Here is a 17,102-nt window from a genome sequence, read left to right as displayed (position 1 = left end):
GAATATAATGTAACTAATTCTAAAAACTTAAAAGGGAAATAGAGGGGAAAGATGGGAGATTATCTTGTTCAGATTCTTAAATTTCCTCTTCTACTGTAGCTTTGCCACGTGCTCTAGAAGCACCTTAAGTAACATGACTGATACTCATCACAGAAGATTTTCTGTTTCTTACTTTACTACTCAGAGAGGATGAGGTTTTCGTGTTGTTTTATTTTTCAGTTACTTACTGTAGGTTTTCTGTATTTCAGCTGTCTTACCAAAGGCAGTCAAGCAGCATGCCATTATGAATTGTACTGATGTTTGAGATGGTTTAGAGGTCCATCATGACCACAGTCTGACCCAGCAACAGTTCTACTTCCAACAAAACACAGTTTCACTCTTACTGTAGAAAATTTATTTGTAGCAAAAGAAAGAAGCCTTTGTCTACCCTAATCCTGAAGTTTTAGGTGACTTTTTGGGTACCTCGGGCTCAGATCACTGAACATCTTGAAATCAAAGGCTGGGACTGTGAAGATGGTTAGTATTTTACGGGAATCTAAAGTAGAGTGGAAATTCACCTGTGCTCATAGTATCCTACTGCTCCCAGTAGTGTTGAAGAGACAAGTTGGTGCGTCTGTACTAGAACTATGATGCCCGTATTATTACTGCTTATCAACATTAACACCTCACAAAAGCAGAGAAGTGGAGGAAGATCCCAATGCTACAGCACTGCCCCAAGAATTTTTTCATTCCTTACACTCCTTGTCCACTATGCAGACGTATTATAGCTTGGACTCATACACTAACTTAAATTACCAGTGCCCCCACACACCAAATTTTCCCAAACTCTGAAATCTTTAAGTATTATTCCCAATAAATACAGAAGTCTGGAATTTGAACCTCAGGCTCACCGTGGTAATGCGGGGTAAATCCACCAGCTCAGCACTAATGGCTGGAGGCTGGCAATGCTGTGGAATTCATTACAGAGGAACCTGCTGCCCAACCTAGTTTGAGAAGAAAATCACATTTCTCACAAATGTGCTGCTTGACCGATTAAACCCAGTCGATTTTAAACAGCTACTACAACCTTTCACCTGACTGGCATCGCGTGCTCTGCCCTTACAGTGCCATATACCAGGAAAATTGCTGCTTGTTTCTTCCTAGGTCTCCAGATTCATTTTCATAATCACACTGCTGTTCTTCTCCAGATTTCACAATATATAGCCTAGCAGGTTTGAATGAGACATATGCCTCCCAGCAAGAGCTTCTCTACAGAGATTGTATTTCCTAACTTTAGTATGCCAGGATATTCTTTATAGACCAATCACTTGCAGTGATCCTACCCATGGGGAATCTCCTATAAACAGCTGTTGCCTGTCCAGATGTAGGATGCCATGTGACAGATGAATTAGTCTTGGACATCATTTCAGCAGGGAGGATTAGCTTCCTAATTTTATTCTTTGTCAGCCGCTAGGGACATCAGTTACAAAACTGCTTCCTATGCATATTCTGGTTTAGGAATGGAATATAAAGAGAAGTAAATAATACGACTGTTGTTACTGTCTTCTTTTGTGTCACACTCTATGAGCTGCACACATTGCTCAACAGTTGCAAGCAGTTCTTGTTTATCTTCAGATCTCAAGAATATTACTTTCACCACTGTAACATACTGCCAGAGGCAGGTTATTCTATTGGCATTCAGCGAGATCCGACAACGTAGCAAAATTCAATATATTTTGGAGAGTTGGAAATATTTGGCTATTTTGAGGGGAAGGTACCTCTAGATACCTCTGTTTAAAATAAAAAGTTTCATAAACTGTGCACCAATCAGCACTTTTAAACCAAGCACAAGAGAATGAAACAGTGTAGAATCAAAACACTGGCTTTGTAGGACTGCCACGTTGATAAGAAAATGAAGGACAGAAGTTGTTTAATGACATAGCCTGTCATCAGAAAATTTTTCAGCGCTCTCTTTTCACCACAGATTTGGCCTAGTTGCAAGCAAGCAAGCTAGTTCAAAATTTCTGTTCTACATTGTTGGCAACTTCTCCTTTAGGGTGACCTTTCCATTTGTTTTGCATTCAGAAATGGTTTATAAAAATAAGGATCTCAAGAGAGAAGAGATACCGCTTAAAATTATTAAAGCTAACATACAATTTTGTTTGTATTTTAAAGAACATATTAAATTAGGGGGAAACAACATCAAGCAGGAAAAAAAAATAGGTTCCAAGAAGGTTTACAGAGTGGTGTAAGAAACTGAAATAGCTCAGAGAACAAAATAGCCACTGACATGGAGGACAGAAATCTTAGGAATGGAAAGGTATAGAAGACAAATACATTCCATTCATACTGCGACTGAGATAAGCATAGCAGATGAGAGACAGGTGTAACAGAACAGACTAAAATTAGAGGCAAGAAGGCTATGCATTTGTGATAATTAAATCCTGAGCTATCATTACTCACCTAAGAGAATGGAGTATATCAAAATGCAAATTATAACAGATAATTTCCATAATTACTAACTATAAAACATAGAGCTATTGCAAAAAGTCAGTGCTAGATTCTCAAAGGGATTTGGCCTTTGCAACCAGAATCCAGCATTGTACAACACCAACATTTTAGGGCCTTTGCTGTCTTAGGAAATCCACAGAAACACAGATGGTTGTGCCACCCATCTGGCAAAGGGGACACCTGAGTTCCAGTGCCTGTATAATTTCAGTGAATATACACATAAGGTTCACTGAAGCAAAATATTTCTCACGTTTTCCCTGTAGCTTTGTAATTGTGAGGCAGTAATGTCCTACTCCTCTCCCCATCCAGATTTTCACAGTCAATAATTTTTCTCTATGACCTGGTATAGTTTCAAGAGGCAAAAGAGATTATTCATCCCACGATATTTGATTGACTTATATTCAGACCACTAGTGTGGGAGATGCAGCTTCAAATCTTCCTAGGCAGAGAGAAAATTAATCTCAATCTCCTATCTCTGAAGTGGCAGCTCGTGTGACTAAATCACTGGATAAAAGGACGGAAAGTAGAACACCCACCTTGGGGCAGAGGTCCACATGCTCGCTGTATTCCAGGAATATGTCTCGCGTTAGACATTACAGAGCAGATAAGTAAAAAAACAGCTACACGTCAGATCCCAGCACTGTCGACCCTCCATTCAACACACTCCTAGAAAACTTCATTAAGGAAATGTTAAGCACCTAAAGGAAATGAACAGGATCCGGGTGGTTTGGGATATAAGTGAACACCAGCTGATCTTGTAAGCACACAGGTAAATCTGTCATTTTTTTGAATGTAAGACCTTACTCCATGCTCCTTACAATAAGCAGCAGGAGGCCATATAACATCTGTTGTCTTTATGTCTCAAAGTGATGTACACATTTTTATCCCCTGTTATGTCTCGTGAAATAACTGAAGCCATCTTTCAAGCTATGTCTTCTAAGGTGAAAAAATAATGAAATAACCCTTTGCATCATAAAGCCCCAATGGGTTCCGCTCTGTGCGTGCAGATTCTGTGCTACCGTGGTTGATATAAGATTAGAAAGACTCCACCACAAAAAAAACCCATGTCCTTTGATCCTGTAGGATAATAGGCTGAAGTGTTCCCAGGTTACTGTCAGAAAGCAATCTCCAAGAGGCCAGCTAGCTGGAGCAAAAAATAGGTTTCTATAAAACTAAAGTTAGGGACAAAGTTGGACTCTTTTGAATTCAATCACTTTTCAAGGCGTTCATCCCAATGGCATCCAAACGCAAAGGTGAGAGGTGTGAAATAAAAAATGGAATAGAGCAGAATAGTTAGGCGTTAGAAGGTCACAAGGGAAGGCAGCTTTTTCTGGAACACATTAGCTTCAGTGATAAGTAAACCTTAAAAGTTCAAAAATCAACTTCAGATGGACAATCCAGAGTTCAGTAATTTCTCTAAACTTTTTTATACTCTTCCGTGGAAGAAGAAAACAGAGCATGGTCCACTGTCATTTATATGGTATAAATGGGGGTAACAGAGATCAGATATTGGTCTTTTAATTTCAGTAGCATTACACAGATGGTTTATCTGTCTCATCAGGCAGCCAACCTCCTGAGAACAGACTTTCAACCAAGGCATCCCCTTGGTTTAAAAATGTGATAGAAATATCTGCCACTGGAAAGTATTACTAACTTTATTTCTAGCTCCAATTGGAAGCAGCAAATTCACAGACGGCAGTGGAAATGAACTTTATCAGAGATACATTTATCCAACTTTTTTCAAAAACCTTGCGGCAGGGGAGAAGACACAGGCAGAACCACACTTTCTCCAAACCACTTTACTTTCTCATTAAGCTACCGTTTCCACCAAACTCATATAGATCCTGTCTCCCCCTGTTATTACTGTAACTGGAATATCAGGTTAGAAATGCAACCAAAATATTACTAACGCCTGAAGCTGACTGAGGGCCAGCTGAACAGGGTCTGATTCAATAGCCTCCACCTTCAGGGAAACACTGAATCTCATCTTTGTCGCATCCTTAGGCCGTAATATCTGGCTCTGCAGTGTTTGCAGGAGTGGACTCAAGGCTGTGGCTAAGAACAAATTCACTGGCAAGTCACACCGAAGCATTCCACCCAGCAGTCTCGAGCAAAGCTCCAGGGCATTCGTGCACTGCAGGAGCATGCACGGACATGGTTATCTAGCAGGTAAATGGGTGCCAGGTCTCCTTGCTCAGCCCTCTACCTTCCACCCATTTCAGTCCTTCTTGTAGCAAACTGCTGTGATTTACAGGCGAGGAGGACAGGCTCTGCACATCCTCTTGGGGTTCTAGGGCTCTGCCATAAAGGCACGTGGGTTTCGTGGAAGCTGATTACCACGGGCGTAAGATGTGCTCAAAGTTAAGCATATGCATAATTGCTTTCTTGAATCAAGAATCAATTGATCCTTCCAGCACTGGTTACAGCCCTGATCTTGCACTGCGCACTGATTCATGGCTTTGCCTTCATGGAGCTTATTGAAGAATCAGTGCTAATTTCCCACATTTTACAAATGTTTAGGTAGATGAGTATGGGAATCAATCAACGTAATCCCTTTGCCGTTATAAATCTTAGCTGCTATCAACATCTAGTGCCAAAAGATGTGAAATAAAATATTTCACTCCCAAAAACTAATGTGAATGCCTTTGAGAGAAGAGGTCAAGTGTGGTGGGGTGTATATTGTACGTGTACATACATAAATCATTGATAGCCAGATTACTTCCCTATATTGATCACATCGTACTTTCCTAGCAGGTAGATTATCTAAGAAAATAATCACTAAATTAACTTGAAGACACGAGCCTCCCAGAAAGATTAATGATACATAATTTACTTTATGAAAGAAGCAAGCATCCAATAAATTAGAAAATGCACACCACCATCAAAGCAAATTGTTAAGTATTCCAGCACTCACCTTACCGAGTAGTTGACAAATGGATTTCACATTCTTTTGATTTCATCAGAAGTATTTTCTTGTCACCCACCTCATTGTATAAGCAAATGTCTGCTGGCTTCCCATACGCATGCTATTTACACCAAATTCATTTCGGGCATAAAGTGTTTACATTCACACATATATATATGCATACAGTAAGCGGGATTTAAAAGAGCTGAGATTCCTTTTGTAGGACTAAGATTTATTTGCCGCAGATTTAAATGTTTTTTACTGAAGTGAAAAACCAATCACCATTCAGGGGCAAGATTCATCTTGAAGTTAAAAATATGGCATCAGACTTTGACTAACAGCATGCTGTTTGCATGTCCAAAAGCAGCCCTGATTCTGGGAGTAACAGTCTCCTCATCAGCTCCTTCCCACATCATTGCTCTCGTACTATCATCTTCTTAGGACCACTGGAGATAGATACTTGTGAACTTTTTTCCTGAATTATTTTTTCCTAGGGCTATATTTACCATTTACATTCATGTAGTACAGGATTTCCCACTAACATCATCAAAAAAACCCCCACAAAACTAGCTCACTTCCACGTCTTCTTAATGTTTTTTGCCTCTAGCATACACTATAGTTACATTTTACCTTTTAAGGCTTGTTTATTTATTTCTAGGTGATTGATTGTTGCTGATTACACTCCACGGTGCTGTCACAAGAGGGAAGGGGTGAATGGAAGTTATAATTAGCACTGTTTCTGAAAGCATTAATCAAATATTAACCAGCTTTCACTACCTCCTCAAAAAGGAAACGCCTGTGTTTCACATCATACGTATGGGAAACTGAGGCACAGAGAATGGGTGTGACTTGCCTGCAGTCAAAAAGCGAGTCATTTACAGAAGTGCAGAGTATCACGGTGATAATCTCACGGTGTCAAGCAGCACAATTGACACTGAACTCTGCAGTGTCATGGTGAAGGGATGGGGCTGGGCAATTGCTGCTTGGCAGGCGAGAGACAACAGAAACAGGGACCACAGGACAGAGTACTGGGGCTGAGCGCTGTTGAAGAAATGTCAGGAAGGGTAATTTTGGCTCCCTGGGGAGACTGTCTTCCTCAGAAGGACTCATACCTGCTATGCCACAGATCTCCGCCATTCCCCAGCAGCATCAGCAGCAAGAAATCTGGCTTTACAGAGCTCTCGCATAGGAATCATAGAAAATCTCAAGTTGGAAGGGACCCATAAGGATCACTGAGTCCAAATCCCTGCTCCTCACAGGACTACCTAAAACTAAACCATATGACTAAAAGTGTTGTCCAGTCTCTCCTTGAACACTGACAGGCTCAGTGCTGTGACCACCTCCCTGGGGGGCCTGTTCCAGTGACCCACCACCCCCTCAGTGAAGAACCTTTTCCTAATGTCCAATCTGAGCTTCCCCTGACGCAGCTTCATTCCATTTTGTTGCGTCCTGTTGCTGGTCGCCAGGGAGAGATCAGCACTGCGCTTGATGCACCCCAGGACACAGCTGGCCCTTTTGGCTGCCAGGGCAAACTGTTGACTCATATTCAACTTGCCACCAACCCAAACCCCCAGATCTCTTTCTGCAGGGCTGCTTTCCAGGCTCTCATCCCCCAGTTTGTGTGTATAACCAGGATCACACCATCCCAGGTGCAGAATCTGGCACTTGGTCTTGTTCAATTTCATACAGAAAAGGAGACAATGGGTCTATGCTGATTCCCCAGCCCTAGGCAACAAACTGCTTCTCTTGGGTCTTGAGCCAGCCCTGATAAGCATCAAATAAAGAACAGAGGGATGAATAAAGGACTTGCATGAATTTTGGGAAGTGACTGAAAACTCCCACCAGAGCAAATAACACTGTGAATGGCGCATAAGTTAGGAAAAAATGGGTAACAGACCCAGTGACTGGGTGGGAAAAGGATCCCAGAGACATAGTTGATATAAACTGTACTTACGAAAGCTCAATTTGGATGGTATTTCCATTGTCTGGCATATTTTGCAAAATGTGACACAGTTCAGGCTAATTAATTCTTTGATACAGATAGTTACAAGGATGAAATTTCTGAGCAAAGAATATTTGAACAATATAGCTGATGGTTTCTGTTGGAGGTTCTGTCTGACCAGAAAGCTATCAGAACAAAGAGGCCATAATGCTACATCTATAAAATTCAGAGATAATGCAATTCAGCAAGGGAGCACTGAAAGGAACTTAAAATCTAGAAGCAGAGTACAAGACAAAAAAAAAAAAAAACTGAACTCCTCCCTGACAATAGCAACACATGTACAGTCATTCTACAGTTCTGAACACATTTGTTTGACATAAACATGAAGGAGAAAGATTTTTACAAAAAATATCAAAAGATCACCGTGAAAGGTATATAGGGAATTTGGTACACAGCGGCAACATGCTGCTTTGCCATTGTGGAGATAACATAGAAGCAGAATTCCACATTCGAGGAGGCAAGGAGCTTTCACATATTACTCAGCCTTGTACAGAATACACATTTTCAAAAATAATAGCTTACTTCTGCATAGAATGCTATTACAGCCTGCAAAGTTATTTCTGAGTGTAACCATTATAGCAGGCATTTTCATTTGGCAAAGACCAATTGCAAAGAGATCGCAAAGAGGAAGGTACAGAAAAAGTCACACTGCACACTACAAAGGGAGTGAGAGAGAGGGAGGGAGGGAGGAAGGGGAAAAAAGGACCACTTTTAATCACTGTGTCTGAATGAGCAAAGGGTGCTATTGCACACAATCTGGCAGATTCAATCAGCATGCTGCATACTTTCACTACCACTATTCTGTCGAGTTTAGGCATTTGCAGGAATAATATGTTGCACTGCCTTCTTGCTTGGCTTTGTGGGCTGTTTCCCAAGATGCTTACCATTTCTATGGACAGCAGCTGCATCCACCTGCTTATGCTAAGTCAGAGTGCCAGAGCCTAAAATTACCCTTCTTGGATGGTGGTCCCCGTGGCACAGTGGATTTCGCTGCTGACTTCTGACATGCCCTAATCTGAGAATCATCAAAACATCAGGGAAAAAAAAAAAAAAGAAAAAAAAATGGAAAGAGGCTGTGAAGTGTATTCTCTTCCATTTAGCATGCGAGCCAGTGTGACAGGCACGGCACTCAGATGGATTCTGAACAAGAATATCACATTGCAACAGACAGTCTTCTTTTATTGCACATACTTTTCTCCAAAACAACTGATGAAGAGGTGACATCGGGCTGTAAAAAAATGGAAACTGGAGGCGCAGTGGCATGCTAGCCACATAGTCTCATGCCCTGTATACCCTCCAAAGTGCAATAGGCAATGACAGAATGAAATAAGGGCAGTCAGACCCATTTCTCACACACACTTCTGAAGCAGAGCCATCTACTGATACAGAAATTGCACAAGAGGCCAGCGGACACTGGAGCACAGCTGTTACTTTATGAAGGGGCTGGCAATGTCACACTCCAGGAGTGCAAAGCTCACGGGGTATTTGACAACACCAGAGTCAGAAAGGGCCACTTTGAGACACAACCGCTGAAAATACAGCTATGAAATACGCATTCGAATGGCTGTGTACTGGCAGTCCGCCCTGGAGTACCAAACCAGCAGCTGGACAGAGAAATGCAAATAAAAGGCTCACTACTGAGCCTTATGACACATGTGCTGCATCAATCACTTTCTACATAAGATAAAATTGCTCTTTTCATGATCCTGAATGGCATAGATGTGGATAACGGATCAAATCAGAGGGCAACTTGTAGCCTGGGATCAGCTTCCCAGCAATACCCCTATTCACCTGTTGTTGGGGGGTGGGGGCAGGTGTTAAATGCTAATCCTGCCCACTTGGAAGCAGACAGGAATGTTGAGTCATTTATTTCTCACAGTAGTGGAAAGCCCTGCGTAAGAAACAAGGGAAATAAGCCAGAAAGATACATGATGGCCCAAATGTGGTTCTGCTGAAAGCTTGTACGATTCCATTGCCCTCTGTGGGTGCTTCTGCTGATTCGTTGTTTAATGCTGCGTCACTTTGGGACTGTATATACGGATATAGTGGCAAAGTCAGACATCCCTCTATGCAAATACCAGTTTCAGGGGTTATGTCCTTTGGGTCTTGCCTCAAAGAGGCACAAAGCGTGTCGCATATGCATGGCCTTCATGTCACCACTTGGCACCTCCCAGAATGGCTTCCATCTACAAGCACCCACAGGGCCATGAAAGCAGTTACATGCCCACGTTTCTCCAAATCCAGCAGATTCAGACTGGGGAACTGCCGCGACCAAGCTTACTACTGTCTGCCAACTTTGTCTCATTACCTATCATGTATAATCTCTGCTGTGAGCTAGCAATAAGCGGTCTTCCTTATTACCATTGCAATGTTCACATAATTAAGTTGTTCTCAAATTGTAGGCTATAACAGCTTACAGACTTAGATGAAATTGTTGTGACAATTCAGAAATGCTTATTCTCTCTAACCAGTTTATAGGAAGAGACACCTCACAATTCTATGTGAAAAAACGCTCTAATTCATTAGAAGTCATGTTATAACTGACTATCTTGATTGAAGAGCTCATCAAAGTTAGATGTCTTTGGAAATCTTTGGGAGTATATTTATCACCACTGAGAAAAGTGTTACCTGAGGAAGAGTGGAACTCTAAACAGAAGTTCAGTTCTGGAAAGAAGTTGGCCCCTATTCTCACAAGTTGTGACCATTGCCCTTTTCTCTCTGCCAAATGAACTTAACAGAGAAAACCTAAAGCTCAGCTAAAGTCTCAGGTAATTATGAAATTCATACCTTCTTTCGTGTTTTTTGGTTTGGTTTTTTTCACATCCAGTAGATAATTGCTTTTCTTTACATTTCATTAGAACAAACTGGTTTTTTACTGTGCCATGGAATTATATCCGGTATTAAGCAGAATTTCTGGTTAGTGGGACAAATATGATTATCGCATTTCCCAGGGGGGCACTAAACATAGTGTGTAAATATGTATGTTACATACATTACTCATGGAGGAGCATATACTTTATCCAGCGAGGGACAGACTGGAAGAGGTCCTTCACCAAGTGTATGAATTTGGAGGTAGGCCACTGGTCCATTGAAGGAACAAAAATGTCTCCTGTGGCAAGTGGCTTTCATTAGCAGCAAGACAGGACTTGCTGCTAGACTCAAGACAAGCTCTGAGATTCAGTGCTGTGCAAACCTGTGACACAAAATGCTTCCTTTTTCTCACCTTTTATCTTCTTTTCTCTTTGCCATTTCTACAATAAAAGGTTGGAGAGGGCAGGACTATCATTTTACAACAGCATCAGAAACAAGAGACTTTGAAGAAAGAATTAGTAGAAATTCAAGCTATGCCTCTGGGCATTACACACAAAAAATCCAACATTAAACACAGCAAGGAGGGAAAACAGAAAAATTTCTGCATCTCCAATTTTTGCAGACAAAAAAGAAGCTATCTAATACAGGATTTTTAATGATTAATGAAGAGGATAGGATTGCCTTTCCAAAGCTTCTCTGAGTACTAAATCACAAACGACCTTTAACACTTCCATCTGAGGGTGATTTATCTCATATTGCCAGTAGTGTCTATCATTGCTTTTTATAAAAATTGGGTCTATCTACTTCTACTAACACACGTTGTTCCCCTGGGAATGGTTCTGGACCCTGCCCATCAAAGCCTCCCTTCTAAAGCAACAACAGCCAGGCTGAGAGCAACTGCCCTGCGCACTGCACCCCTCGCTGTCCTCTGCTGACCCCCAGGAGGGAAGAAGGAATGAGGCCAGGTTTGCTAACCTTTCCACAGCTCTCAACAGGACCAGAGACATCTAACTCCTCCTTGGATCTATCCTCGGCTTTAAAGCTGCAGATTCTTGGGGGAGATGTGTTGGAGATTTTATGGTATATTAAAATCCTACTTTTTTTTTTCATACCAAAAGCACAGAAGTATAACAGGAAAGGGTAAGGAACTAATTTAACATATAATACAAAACTAAAAGGACCAGACTTTTTAAAAGAAGCTTTCTCAATCAGCTTTCCCTCATATAAGCCCCTTTCTGTGTAATCTTTCCGATGCAATTCCTTCCATGCAAATCAAAAGTGCCTTTTAGGATGAGGAAGTCAGGCCAAGCAAATAAAAGATCCTCCTCTAGCTTTAGCACAGGATTAATCAAGAAAAGTTGGGATATAATACAAAAAAAAGATAACAGGATTCTACCCTGAATTCCCTTGCCATCCGCTTTCACCAGGCAACTAACACTCCCACACTTTCTTTGAGAAGGGTAATCATGCAGGCAGACATTAAACAACACTGGAGATACGTATATGCTAAATTTGAAATAGAAGAGAGAGAAAACTTTAAAGGAGTAGATTCACGAGTAGGATTTTTGTCATTGTTACAGTATCTAACTTTTTTAAGCACTCTTTCATTTTTTGTCTTGAAAACAAAGATCCTTACATAATGTGGTGGAGATAGGGATGGGCATTCAGGGAGAAAGAATGAGGTTTGCAATTTGGGCTTTTGTCAGCACAACGGAGCTCACATCACTTTGTATACTCTAAAGTCTCCAATACTCACAGAACTGCAGGAAATAAAGATGTGAAATACCTGTGATGATGTACACCAGCAGTTATTATATAACCCAAGCCCTTAGCTGGTACTTGAAACCACTCCTACCAACTTCAAAACCAAGGAGCTTGCTTTTAGCCTCCCTGCCTCATTTGGCTCTTGTACTGAACGCAGAGAGGGAGCTAGCTAGCATGTTGAAATGTCCCCTTTAGGGGGAGAATATGAAGATGCCATGAAAGCAGGTGGGTGGAAGTATCTCTCAGTCTTCTTTCCATAAAAACACAAAATAGTCTTTCGTGGTAGACAATGAAAATTCAAATGGCGACAACTAAGAAGAGTAACATGATTATCAGCGTTTTCTCATTGTAAAACTTAAGCTGCGTTAAACTGAAAAAGTTTTATTTTAGAGCTCAAACAAAATGAACCCAAACCAAAAAAATATCAGTTCATAAAGGTCAACTATACTCCTGGGCTCTTGTCTGCAGTGTTGATTTTTTCAGTGGTGCTGCTTCCTTGATGAAATTATATCTGTGCAAATCTCATCGTCCTACAGTGTCCTGGTGTATGTTATATCTGCCACAGATGCTGCTTTGCCCAGTTTCATACTGAAGATACATTTTTACAGCTTCAGTGAGCTATAGATTATCAAATGTGTTTATTTTCAGAACAGGATTGACTTTTGCATACTCATTAGCATAATTCTTTATTGTATTACTAATCTTTGTGCTTGGTTAGTATCTTATATTAAGGACATAAACCACATCTTACAGATATAAAATGAAGCATACAGGAGAAGAAAGAAGCAGCGTTTAACCCATAGAGTAGTGCCTCACTTTCTGCAAAGTACTTTAAGAACAGTACTAGTCAGCAAGAGTAAATTCTCACTGCTCATAATAAAGGAAACGCTGTAGCAAAGCTAGGAATAAAACTCATATTTCTTACCTTTCATGTAGGCTGTTAACACAGTTGCAATAACTTACATTTAGTGTAATTAAATCCTGTTATCTCCTGCAATTTCAACTCAGCAAAGCATCCAGCTATTCACAGCTTATTTGCACCTTTTCAGGAAAGAAAATAACATCTCAGATATATAATTAGCCACAATGACCTACATAGATGTCATCTGCAAGGCTATGACTAAATCCCAGTCCTGGAAGTGTTGGTATCCCATGGTGGGGATGCTGCTTCATAGCAACCCACGCATTTCACATGCAACTGGCTTCCACTTTTGCTTAGCTGTGCCTTTATTGCTACTCCTTATGGTATGGAATTGCTATGCATTAAAGGTATGAATAAGGTGGTTCTGAAGGGGGGTCTGGGCACCAACATACATTCTCTCTGTTTGGTAGTTCCCTTAAAATATTTCACTGAGGTGCTATCACTTTTTACCACCTAGAGATTAATCATTCACCTGCTTAATGTAGTATCTTTTCATTAAGGATTCACACCAATAGGACGGGATGTTGTAAGAAAATACTATGAACATAGAGAACACATCAGGCTGTGGTTCTATAAAGAATGATGTCTCCATATAAAGATGAGATGTAACACTTTGTGTTAATGATGTGTAAAACTAAAAGAGACCGTTATGATAGACTTTTCAGACTCCTTTCCACAAAAAGGACAGAATCTTACCCACTAACCCTGCATGGAGGAACATGTCTTGTGATTGACCTAGGATGTATCATTCAATGACATATTTTATCTTATCTGAACAATTTTAAGAGATGGAGAATGAATCGGTTTTAAAAAGTTTGCCTAATCTGCATCCACCTTTGGGAGAGTCTCACGTGGCAAGTACAGAGGAAGAGGTCCTTACCTTATGTTCATTAACAACCAGTTAATCTCAGTCGGTTTGTGCACTCAGTAAGACTAGGTCTGGACACTTCCCAGCCTTTTGTCCTAAGACATAAACCACAAATGCTCTGGCAATTATCTGACTCCAGCAAACAAACACTGGTATATGCAAGTTCATTGTTCTCCACACCCTCTCCAATTCCTAGTCCTGCTGGCAATCCTTTCTTCTCTCTTCATTGCCATTAGGACACGTCTTATGCCTCAAACATTAACTTTCATGTGTTTCTTCCTTTGGTGTTTTCTCCCTTTTTCCCTTTCCAGGCTTTGCTCACTTAGATCTTTCCTCAGACACGCATCCTTTAAAATAGCTGCTTCCTTCACACTACTTTACCAGCCTATTCATGAGGTCTCAAAAGTCTGTTCTTTTCACCACCTTATTTATAAGTGTCCTTTCTCCAATACATTATCTGCTACTCGAACTCCAACCCCTCTCCCAGCAAATACTCAAGAAAGAAGTCTCCTTGCTTTTGAAAATTCAGATCATGTTCTTCTTATCCCTCTCTGGGTTTCACTCTGGCTGGACATGAAAACAATTCTTTTGCAAGTATTTAATAATCTGTCTTTCTACTTAGATTAGCTTTCAACATGATGGGCAGTTCCATTCTATTAAATCGCTCTTTAGCAGTGCCATCATCTCTGCTTCCTTCCAGAATTATTTCTCCTTCCCTTACTCTTTCCCGTTTTCTCTCCCTCCCTATGTTTTCTCCATTCACACAGTAATTCTTTCATTGATTCAAGTCCCCACAGCCTCAGCAGTGTTTCTAAATATTTATTATCAAATCACTTACCTGTTCTCCTTCTTGTTTGCTTCCATTTTTACCATTGAATGTGTAAAATTCCCAGAGGATCTGTAATGCTATCTGGGACCAGGTTTGGAACAGGAGTTTGTTACCCACATCTCCTTTTTATCTGGATGACTTGGTGAGTCATATTGGTCAAGGTAGCAAGACCCTTACCACAACTTAAAAGCATTGTCTTTGTGCTGCTACCCAAAACTAGGGTTCACCAGGCTTTAGTCCTTTTTCCTCCAGGGCAATCACTGTGAAACTTTTAATGCATTTTTGGCACCCCTCCACAAGGTTTTGCATTAAGCAGTAGACAAACATTCTTCTCTAAGGCAGCCTGCAACATTTCCAGCTACTCACACTATTTTAATTGACAGATTTCCATAGTTTATAAGGTTCTTCATTAAACTTCTTTGGTCTTCTACTGTCTATATAAAGCAGGCATTATCCATTGCATTACTATACTTTGACTGCCTGTTCTCCATCCTCTGTGTACCTCTAATTACTTTCCTGTCTATTCTGTCCATCTAACTTTGTGGTATTACCTTTGTTTCACTTAAACCCTTGTCTGGAAGACATTTATGGGCACCTGGACAAGAAAATCTTCACACTCCCTGCTGCTCTCCTTGACATATATTCTACAGGATTCTTCTCTTCACAACCTCGATGTCAGGGTTGATTCTGGCACTGTGATATTCTCTGAATATCACCCCTTTGGTTTCTGATAACATTCTCCTTGATAACTTTATGTCCTTTCATCTGAAGTACTGAGCCTTATTGTCCTGGTTTCATCAAATTCTAGCTCCCCACTGCTGCCTGTGGATTTTCCTTTACACAAATTCCTCTTCAGAAGTTTTAATTCCTTTCTTGCTTATCTTGGAATGCAGTCCAGAGTTAGAGGGGGATCAGCTTAGAATTTCAGCAAAAGTTTTCTTTCTACTGGAAAAGGACAATTAATAAAAACCAACTTCTCACAACAATAAGTGCCACAATGAAACTTCCGTGAAGTAAAGGTCTTGTAGGTCCAGAACGGAATTTCTATTCAAAACTAGCTGCACAGAGGACCCCAGTGTGGCCAGTTATTCAATGGAAAAACCTGATCAAAACCCTGCACTTTCTGATTTTCTTAAAACCTTAAGTTTTGGTGTATACATAAGAGGCACTCCATACCCATCCAGCTGAATTAACCTTTTTTTTTTTTTCTTTATGAATATCCCTTTGAATTTGCTCTATCCAGTTTAGCAGATCAGTGGTCTCCCTTTTCCTGTGATACCAACCATCAGCCGTGGTGCAAGGGTATTCTGCTACTCAGTGGCTTTCTGAGTTTCTCTGCCCACTCATTTTTCACCTCAGCCCAGATCTTATTGAAATGCCTTTCACTCCCTTTGCTTATAGTTCTGCCTTTCTCAGTACCTTGTTACTTATTTCTTAACTCGTTGAAGCGCTTTGCTTTGCTCTTTGTGTGAAAGACACGGTCCTAAACACAGGTTGATTGTATTCCCTTTCAGCAGGGCAATATTCCTATTAGAATAGCAACCAGCACACTGAGGCAAACTTGAATTTTTTCTCTACCTCACTGTAAACAGACTTTCACTACAGTAAATACAAATTCCACTGCATGCAGACTGTAGGAAAATACACAACACAAACGAGTACTTCTAACTTTCAGGGAGATTCCAGCAGGGCTCTGGCTTTGGCAAGTGAAAGATTTCAGGCAGTACATCTTATTACATGGGTGGTCGAGTTATTGAACTTTATTGACAAAGGGCTGGATTTTCCAGCAAGACGGAGATTCATTAAAATTCTGCAGAGACTGAAAATTCAATAATCTCTCTCACAAAGCACTGCATGAGTAGGCCTGATTAGGCAATTTCTCTCTCATCCCATTTCTTTTGCTAAAAGCGTTGTTACTTCTTGTTGGTACAAAAAGACAATCATTAAATGAGCATTCGCTATAGTTGATTAAGCAGAAAGTTTTAAAGGTGCATTGGCTCCCTTTCTCAAGGCTTAATTGAGGCCTTGAAAAAAGTTGCAATAACAACAACAACAACACTCTATCATTCTAGGTTGAATTATTTAAAATTTGGATCTGATGAATCCATTTGTGGCTCTTCTTCGTTTTTTTTTTTTTTTAAACTCTGCTTTCATAGCTACTTGCACATTTGCAGCCAGATCTGCCTAGTGCTGGAGTGTGTAAATCACTGTCTACTTAATTTTTTTCCCTGTAGATCACAATTTACTTGCTCTCATTGGGTTTCAGATTAAGAGACCCCCATAAGAACAGAACTGCAACATCAGATGGAAGATGCATCCAGCTGATTAGCTCTTTTCTGGCAGTGGCTATAAGTAGTTAGGTAGAGGAGCGGCATAGCAAGCTTACTGTTATACTTCCCCTGGGAAAGCTACGGGCTTCAGCAATCCACAGTTTAGGGACTTCTTGACACAGAGGTTGTATCCTTGAATTTAACAACTGTTAGCAGATTTTTCTGCTGTGACTTTGTTTAT

At 40.6% G+C, this 17,102-nt stretch overlaps 1 long non-coding RNA gene across 1 annotated transcript in view; it reads right to left on the bottom strand.

Annotated features, from left to right (window-relative positions):
- LOC128908851 (uncharacterized) overlaps nucleotides 1–17,102 on the bottom strand; it is a 39,390-nt gene that overhangs the window by 12,773 nt on the left and 9,515 nt on the right. Inside the window, exon 2 of the long non-coding RNA XR_008466146.1 lies at nucleotides 12,936–13,013. This is a non-coding gene — a long non-coding RNA (uncharacterized LOC128908851). The remainder of the gene's footprint in view (nucleotides 1–12,935; nucleotides 13,014–17,102) is intronic.

Source organism: Rissa tridactyla, chromosome 4 (assembly GCF_028500815.1).
Source record: "Rissa tridactyla isolate bRisTri1 chromosome 4, bRisTri1.patW.cur.20221130, whole genome shotgun sequence".
NCBI classification, from domain to species: Eukaryota; Metazoa; Chordata; class Aves; order Charadriiformes; family Laridae; genus Rissa; species Rissa tridactyla.
This window is presented reverse-complemented; position numbering and strand designations above follow the sequence as displayed.